Source organism: Gavialis gangeticus, unplaced genomic scaffold, assembly GCF_001723915.1.
Source record: "Gavialis gangeticus isolate Ggan-Ray unplaced genomic scaffold, GavGan_comp1, whole genome shotgun sequence".
Taxonomy (NCBI): domain Eukaryota; kingdom Metazoa; phylum Chordata; order Crocodylia; family Gavialidae; genus Gavialis; species Gavialis gangeticus.
In genome coordinates, this window is record NW_017729024.1 from 107,623,128 (window position 1) to 107,632,946 (window position 9,819).

Sequence of the window (9,819 nt, forward strand, 5' to 3'; positions counted from 1 at the left end):
ACTTGCCAACATGTTGGCATGATGACCTCTCCCAGGGCTTAGGCTGGAGATCTCTAAACTATATTCATATTTTTAAGATGCAATCAAACCAAACCACCTGTTTTGGTCTTTTGTTGTTAATGGTTATTACTAATTTAAAATTAAAAACAGATCCAAGGTATGGCACTTATTTGAGCAGGATATCAATAAAATCAAGACATTTCATTCTTTCAATTAACAACAAATTTCTAGATCTCCTATGTTCATACTATCCAAAAACATTCCCAGAATTGTTTCTCGATGATCAGTGCAGAACATTACAGTAATACATATATTGCAATTAAGCTGTATACACACACATTATACAAGCACACAGACAGGGTTTATTTTTCTGCAAGTTGCCTGTGCCTTTTCACTGAGAACTGGGAGAAGTAACACTCTTTTATTAATGTCAGTAAAAGGAAGAGTTAAATCATTAACAGACATTAAAAATCAATTTGGTTACTTTTGGCAAGTGAAGTCAGACATTTTATTATAAAGATAATGATTTTTTAGGCCATTTCTTTCAATAAATTGATTTTATGAAGTAAGGACCGATAAGGGAGTTTTATAAAATATAAACAGCATATATTATAAATAACAACAAATGGTCCCAACACAAATACTCATGTGATTGATTGGATCAGCAGAGTCCCTTCAGGGGCTTACAGCATATTCACTGTGGGACCATCCATTGTATTATCCCATGTGTTAACTAGATAACTGCCCATTGTGGGAAAGTTTATAAAGTTAAGACTAATGAAATCAATTTTGTTAGTCAGATTTATTTCTCACTGCAGAGATGATGTAAATGCACAGCAATAAACTGCATGTCTTGCAATAGGCAAACCCCTACCAAGTTTGAAAAATCCAGTCTTCTAAAAGGTAGAGAAGGGTTGCAATTTCACCTCAGAAAAAGAACTGAGGTATAAAGTACTAACCAGAGAGCACTCATTCTTTGCCTGCACCTGCCAATTCAGCTAGAAGAGCACGTTTTACAACATGAACCCTTGACATACACATCAGAAAAGAGAAACTAGTAATTAACAGCAGACAGTGCATATTCAGAAACACTGAACTGTGCTAATAGGCTCTATACGAGTGACCATTTCAGTGGGCCAATGCAGTCTGTACAGTCCATATAGTTTAAGAAATCAAGCAAAAACCCAATTCCAGATCCCCAGATGGAAATCTCAGTAAAGATAAATATGCACCCCCCTCTCATTTACCACACAGGCTATTTTTGCATATAAACCTGTTACAAGAGCAACCTGGTTCCAGTTACCAATGACTGAGGCAGCGCTTTGTTTCCACTTTTTCAATAGCAAGTTTATGGATCTTGACACTGCTGACATTTGTCCCTGAGGGAAAACAGAAAAATGGTTCCCAATGGCTAAAAACCAAAACCAGAAATATTTCATGGAATTAAGAGCAGATTGCAGGGTGAACTCAATCCAGGGATTCTGTAGTTAGTCACCCCTTCCCAGCCAGGTGTCACTTGACTACAGGAATTACTGCAAAGTAGTTCACTAAGCAACTGGACCTGCAGAACAAGGAAAAGAGCTCGAGCTTGGTAACTCTCTGTAAGAAATGCTAGGAATGCTCATTTGTTTGCCATCCTTGGCTGCATCCAGATGTGGCACCGCAAACCACACATGGTGAGTGTTAAAATACACCCACATTGCAAATTTGCAGCAGGGGGCCAAAATTTACCAACAGAATTTCTCTGTAGCAACCCCGCCCCGCCCCCCCCTCAACTCCCCAAAAGCAAAAGAGGAAGCAGCATAGCATATGTCCAAGAAGTATGCACCAGCACACACAGAGGTCTGACTGTCCATGCAGGCTTCTGTGCTGCTAGAGCCATGCCCCTGCTGCTTAAAGTCACCAGGTAAGACTGCTGGGGCTGGCACCAGTGAAGAGCTGGGAGTAGCTGGGCAAGGGCAGTGTGCCTATTGTGAAAGAATTTGTCCTGCAATGAAGGGCACGTGCAGGGGTGTGCACTGAGGCAATCTGTGCCACTACAAGCATACGCCTCTGCATGGCTGGAAACAGCCCTTGAGTACAACACAATAGGAACCTTCTAATGGGAACCACTGCAAGTCAAAGTATTGGAGAGTCCCCGCTCCATCCTTGCCATGAGCTTCTGGGTAAAGGGCGTTAGTGCAGCAGTTGTTAACAGGGAGTACACATACCCCTGGGGGTACTTTGAAAGGTCCCAGCAGGTACACGGGGATGGGCAGAGATGGAGTGCCGCTGCCTCACAGGATCAGGGCTGGGGCAGGGTGAGAACAGCAGTGCCTTCCTGTGGGCCACACAGGTACTGCACTGCTGCCTCTCACCACCCCCCCTCGCCATCCACACTTCCCCTGCCCTCTGGGTGCACTTTTTAAAAAGGGAGCTGCCAGGGGTACACTTAGTAAAAAAGGTTGAAAACCCCTGTGTTAGTGTAGGAATATCAAACAGCATTACAGTTAATTAACCTACTTTTACAGCAGACCCTCTTTCTACAAAATTCCCTCCTTGTCCATTAGCAGATATGGAAGTAAGCAGTCTGAGTTACTCTACCAATTTTTCCCTGTTTTTATCCTTCACATATTGCTGTTTACTTTCATAATCTTCCCAACTGTGTTAGTGTCAAATGGCAATTTTTTTTGTGGGGAATATCTTTTATTGGACTAACTGTATAGCTGCAATCAAGTTGGACAACATTTTGAATGCAATGCATACTTCTTCAGGTCTGAGGAAAAAAGGCTCCTCAAATGTAATATGAAGTAATGTTTACATCCAGACAAGTCTTTCCCTTTGACAGATGACTGGAATTTAAGTCAAATACTGCTTTCACACCTGGCTCTTGATACATCTATTGTACCATAGTTTTATGCCTTGTTATAAGTAAGGTATACTTTGCTTACACAGGAATAGTGATAGATGAGCTAGCACTGAAAAGGCTTCTATTCATCTTTGTCAAGAGACCGATTTCTGCACCAAGTTTTAAATACCACCCATTTATCTAAACCAAAAACCTCTCTTATCAGGCTACATCATGGTTCAATTCCTTACTACCTCAACAAATACATGAAAGAATTCATATTATCACTTACGTGCAGATCTATTTATAAAAACATGCATCTCCTACACCACTTCAACCTATATTTTCTTGGAGACTTCTAGCTTTCCCCTCCCTTCCATCCCCCATATCTCAACGCTCATCCTCTAACCAGTTCCAGCTGCAGGTCCCTTCATCCTGTTCAATTATACCTGCACTACAGAAAGTTCAACTTCCCAAGCAGCTAGTTCAACAAATGAAAATTAAGAACCTTTAAGCACTGCAAGGGAACCAGTACAAACTGGAATAGAACTAGGAAGCAAGGCTGCTACCATTACTATTTTAAGAGCTCTTTCCTCTGAAAAATATATTCTAAATAAAAGTCTAAATAACCTAGAGATATAGCCTGAGCAGAAATTGCCTGTTCAACTTCTCCAAGAAAAGAAATAAGATGATCATATTGGTAATTATTAAGCTGAAACCACGCTAAAAGCTCTGCTAATCAAGGTATTCAAAGAAAGCCAGTGTTTCCTTAGATTATGCATCTCTCTCAAAGATCCAGACCTAACTACACTAATTAAAATGATTTTTTCTTCATATATAAAATCCTCATGATGTTTGTGGCAGTGAAACAAATTTCATGCCTGGAAATCTATGTTGTAGCAGCTGCCTTTGCTCCGGGTCCACATAACTGCATCAGCAGGAAGTTAAACAACTGCTTTCTCTAAAACGTAATTATGAACAGAGCCTGAGGTGAAAACCTAAGGTATTAAATTCAAAGAAAGTTTTACCATGGACTTGAAAACTATCTGCAGTGAAATCTATCTTCTAGACTCTGGTTTCCACTTACTCCCTACACAGCATGGAATGAGTCTCAAGCAGGAGTGACACGTGCAAACTTGCTCTTGTGCTTCCTAACTACTTAAAAAGGCACGGCATACCTTCATTTAAAATATGCATCTTTGGCTAATTGCCCACTTTATGGAATGTGTGCTTCATTAACTCCATCAACTTAGTTTCTTTTGTGATTAAATTTATCTCTTGGTGTTACAATCCACCAAAGGAATGCTTTACCGAATTTTTATTCCAACCATGCAATTGTTCCAACAAAAGAGATTACCCTAACAATCCTTGCCTCTTACAGACTGTTTCTCATTCAAAAGTCAGTCTAAGGGATCTTCAAGAACCTTATTGTGCAAATGGCAAATCTAGTCTCCACTGGTTATAGATGGCCTATTTTTGAACTACAATTGCCATCAATGATGATGATCTTAATTTGACAGTGTTTTTACCTAGATGTTCTGATAATCTAAGTGTAAATACCCCAAGATGAGTTGTGGTAGGATGAACGATCACTATGTTAAGGAGACAGCCATATTGGGATGACTATAAATCATTCTCTCTCAACTTAGGATTTAAAAAAAAAAACCATGATAAAAGGTTCACTTAATTCCAGTGTAACAGGAAGAATATTTGGAAGGCCAACACACCTGGTCTAGCCTCTAAGCACCCAACATAGACAAGCAACAGCACTGCTTAAAGCAGGCAGAAATTCAAGTGAACAATGTCCAGGTGGTTTGCCATTTTAAGGACATAAAATGTGTTTAAAAAAATGTCTTGGGAGTCTTAGAAAAGAAGTTACAGATTCATCTGTGTCTCTGACTAATGAGACTCTCTCTCTCTCTAGACACACACAAATACAGCCTATAATAATAAATTCCACCAAGCTACAACACAGCAGAACGCATACATAATTACGTATGAAGATATTATGCTTTTGTTAATGGAAAGGTATAAAGTAAACATCTCGTAAAGTAATGTACTACAGTGAGGAATCTCCCATTGTTTTATGATGTATGCCATATTTAATATAAAAATTAGTAGGGGTGTGCGAAATGGGCTGTATGCTATTCAGATTCAGATTTGGCCTGAAACAGGGACAATGATTCAATTCGTTAATTCAGATCACTGTCCCCAATTCGATTTTGCCAAATTCGAATCTGAAGATTCGATGCCAATTCAGAGAATCTGTGCTTTGGCCATAGACACAGCTTTAAATGTTTTTTCTATGTACCTCGAGGTACCAAGCACAGCTCGTAAACACTGCAATGCTGGGGTGGATGGAGCATCCCACAGGAGTGTGGGGTGGGGAGGGGGGGCCTGCATGCTCAGCAGCAAACCAGGAAGTGGACCATAAGTATTTCTGGTCCACTTCTGGGTCTGCCAAGGAGCACACAGGGGGGCCCCCTGCGTCTCTCCCCAGTTCGGCAATCAGCCGTGGGGAGACCCAGGGTCCCCCCCAGACTCAGGAGGCACCAATTGCCAAGACAGGGAGATGAGGGGGGAGCCCCCCCCAATGTGCTCCCTAGAGGACCTGGAAGTTGAAAGGAAGTGCTTCTGGTCCACTTCCAGGGCTGCTGTTGAGTGTGCTGGAGAGCCCCCCACACTCCTGTGAGATGTTCCATGTGCCCCGCCATTTCAGTGTTCATGGGCAACCTGATACCTTGAGGTATGTAGAAAAAGCATTTAAAGCTGTGTATAAGTCCGAATCACCAAATCTTTCCGATTTGATTTGGAGGGTTCCAATTTGATTCAGAGAGATTAAAGGGTCTCCTGATTATGTTCAGATTTGGAGATTTGGCCACCAAATTAGGCTGAATCAAATCAGGGACCAAAGCTTCACACAACCCTAAAAATTAGGTTATGGACCAACTCGTTTCCTATCTGTAGCAACTGCATATCTGGAAAAGTAATACTAGGCAAGTATTTGACAGTATATAATATGATACCTACTTGGCTTCCTCAAAAGAGGAGCCACACTATCCCCTTTTGCTTATCGGCTCATATATTTTATATAACTTATTTTCCATGCACATGCTTCACGAACACTTAGGCTAGAGACAGAAGTTACACATAAACTGGTTTAAGTGAACGGAAACTGGTTTAAGCCTGTAAGAGAACTTAACTTCAGTGCACATAAACCAGTTTCAAAATGTGGCTGCATTTCCTGAATTAAATGCAAATGTCTGTTCACTTGCGTATTAGTTCAATCTTTGCAGATTAAACTAACTGCAAAGACTGAATCAATTCAGTCTTGGACTTTTTGACTGTCTGTACTTAGCCCTAGTTCCTTCTGCCCTAGATGCATTGCTCTGCCACCAAACCTTCCTTCACAGCTCCTTTAATACACCAATCAGAGCCAGTACAGGATTTTTGCCGCCTTAAGCAAATTAAATGTTGCCACCCTCCCTTTTCATTCTTGGATAAGCTGACATCAGGAAGCCCCTTACACAGAAACTGCAGCCAGCTCCGCCCCAGCATTTCCCTGGGAAGGAGGTTGCTGGAGCCTGAAGCTGACTGACTGAAACCCCTGCATCTATGGCCACCTGATTCTTATTGCAGGGTGGATGCTAGAGATGGCAGCCCCAGAGGTCCCTGGTCTGCCCCAGCACCTAGAAGCAAGGTTGCCAACTGTCTAGGATTTCCTTAGGGTCTACAGGTATTAGATACAAATCTCCAGGAGACTGTTGAGAGTTACCCAATAGATAAATGATAGGGCATTCCTTAAAATAAATATTAAATGTTGAATTCAATTTATACAGTAGTCTAATGGGTTTTTAAAATGTAATAGTAATATATATTTGCCTTTGTGATAAAATCTATGCACCATAATCTGTAACTGCAAGCACACAGGCATGTGTGTTGTGGGCACGTTGGCATCATCCATGTTAGGCAAAGTATCTCTAACTGGATTGTGCTTTTTGAAAATAAGATTTCCATTACAACTTGAGATTTTGTAGAATAGTTTATTTATGCAATATGCTTAAAATATGATATTATGATTCATATGATGCTCCTTATTTCCAATGAAGGTAAAATAATGGCTCCATAATGAATGCGTTTTAGAGTACAGGAAATCAGTCATTACATCATGTGATGAAAACTCCCAGAATAGATTCAGGGTTGGAAACCCTACCTAGAAGTGTAACATGCGAGTGTAGCTACCACATCTCTGGAAATTCAGGAAGTCAGACAACCCTCACACTGCCATGCCCCAGTGGCACCCCCAGAAGCCTTCCTGAAATCCCCCCCATGTGCTGCCACCAGCACAGCACCAGGCCCTCTGCCCTGATCCTGTAAAGTCATGTCCTAGAGGATGCTGAGCAGCTGAGCCGTGGCACCATCATCCAGGTAGACACGAAGGTTCTGTCCCTCTTCACGCTGTCCCTGTCTGGCACCTACCTGTACTACAGTCTACTCTACTGCTGCAGCAACATCATGTCTAGCCCAAACATGGCTGAGTACACATGCTTTCAGACTGTACAGAGTACCAGTGGACTGCCTGCCTGCCCACAGCACTTGGTTTTCCACCTCCTACAAATTGCAGCCCTAGGCAGCTGCCTGTACACTTACACAAGTCCTGAAACCAATGAGCAACACCCTTTTCTACTTCCCTGCACATTTCTTACATGCTGACAATTCTTGTCTGCTTTTCTCCTCATGGAGCAGCAGCCATTAATAGACAGCTAAGATGATCCTCTTCCTATTTTCCTTGTCTCTACTACAGAGGAGCTAGAACACCTAGAAGTAGCAGCTAGACAACACTATATATACACACACAAGCCAATATAAAACAAGCCAACTTGCTACAGATCACTGCCAGAATTGGGAAAGTACTAATTCATACTGTTGTTAGAGCTGTTTTTTTGCAGCAGGAGAAATGGAAGAACCATACATTTTGAAGTTTTTGTTAAATAAAACCTCTGAATGTGTGTCAGAGTGCCTAAAGGTCTTCTGCCTAAATTAATGAGGGATAATAAGTTTGGTTTCTTTACTCCTTCAAAACCAATGAAGTTATACCAAGGATGATTCTGTCCCAAGGTGTTGCATATTTTGCTATCTGAGTCTTACTAAGAATATATTTAAATATAGCACTAAACTTTTAAATAGCTTTTTGGCAGTTCTTGACTAATAGGATGTGGCAGGGATGATGCCACAGAGGAAAACTTACCTGAAGAGGGAGGCAAGTGGAGCCAGCGGGATGCTGCACCGAGCTGAAAGCGCGGTGAGAACAGAGCCACAGCAGGGAAAAAATGCTATACCGATGGGGGGGGGCGGGGGGGCAATGGGTCCAGGAGGAGCTGCAACTGGCTCCAGCGCTAGCATGGACATACTTTATGGTGGCGTGCCAGTGCCGATTCACCATCCCCTTGAAAAGGGAATAAAAACCCCGAACAGGTCAGAAGCAGGGAGAATCAGAAGTGGGTTCTCTGGTGGGCCCAGAATGGCACAGAGCGAAGCCCACTGAGGGAAAGTGGTGGCAGCCCCAGGAAGGGGCCTCTGAAAATTAGATAAGCCCAGGAGGGCTAAACCATTTACCTGAGATGGTGCTGTGGATTTCAGATATCTCCAGACAGGAGTGGACTAACCAGGAACCTGAGGAGAGAAGGAGGGACGGATGCTTGGACTGCGGTAAATACAAACGAGAGAGAAGAAAAAAATAACACCGGGAAACAAGGTAACCCGGGGTCAGAAATGATTCTAGGTCAGTTCCAATACAGTCTAAAAATCCAGATGAGACAACATCCGAATAAGACTTTTCTAACTCAAAAGATCAAGATAAAAATCTATACCATGACCAGCCCTAGAAAATTGGGAAATAACATCTTTGGTTGGCCTTACGGAGGATGTAGGGGAGGCAGAGCCCCAAAATGGGAAGATGGACGGGAAGATTGAAGGAGGGTGCCAGGAAAGGTGGGACGTACCATCCTTCTCCCAATTAAACAAGTTTATTCTAGCAAGATGTGGCAAGAAAGAACACTTGAGGGCCTTCCAAGAAATCTAACCCAGGAACAAGCTGCCCATTCCCCATGTGACGGCAAAGCCTGAACAACCTATATAAACAAGGTGCACCAGTGAACGGCACAGGAGACTACATAGGACAAAAGCTGTTCTTCAACCACAAATCCATGTGTTAGGGACAAGGTACTTGCAAAAGAGTTATTTGTTTCTTCCTTTGACAGGACAAGATAAAAGATTAATTTGACTAGGTCTGGGTTTTGGGGTTTTTTTTAACTTGATGCTGAAGCCTGATTTAATATACTGAGCCTGAAAGCTTTCTACTGGTCAAAATGCTGTTACTGGGAATGAAGCCCCAATTATTCAACCAAATAAGAGTGAAAAAATAGATATCACGTGATCTTCATATCTCAGTCGTCATTAACTTAGTCAAATAATGTTGTTACTATCAAAACGTAGGTTGGACAGCCCTAAGTTTTGAGATGTGTCCAACTTACCACCCACAAAAAAAATAAAAAAATAAAAAAAAAAGAGGACCTAGCTCTTGGGGGAGGGGGAGGGAGAGAGGGGAAGGTTGAGGGGAAAAAGTTCTAATATAGAAGAACAAGTTAGTTTCTGTCATCAGTGTTTACACAGAATAAAACTCTAACACTGTATATTTTTATTGTAACTGAAAATTGAAGGTCTGAAGTGGGCAACTGTTGAGGAAACCAATCACTTTCATCCTAGTGTAGCAGAATAGCATCATTTCGGGTGGTAGAGTGAATAGATATGAAAATCTGAGCCACCACAGAATGAAGAGAGGGGAAAAAGTGTTGGGGCAGATCTTACTCCACTTGTCAGGCAATTGAGCAATTTTGGTATCTAGGGCTATATATAGGCATTACATTTTTACCAGGAGAACTGCCACTCTCCCTATAGAAACTAGGAACAGACAAGTGTTCATTCAACTTCTC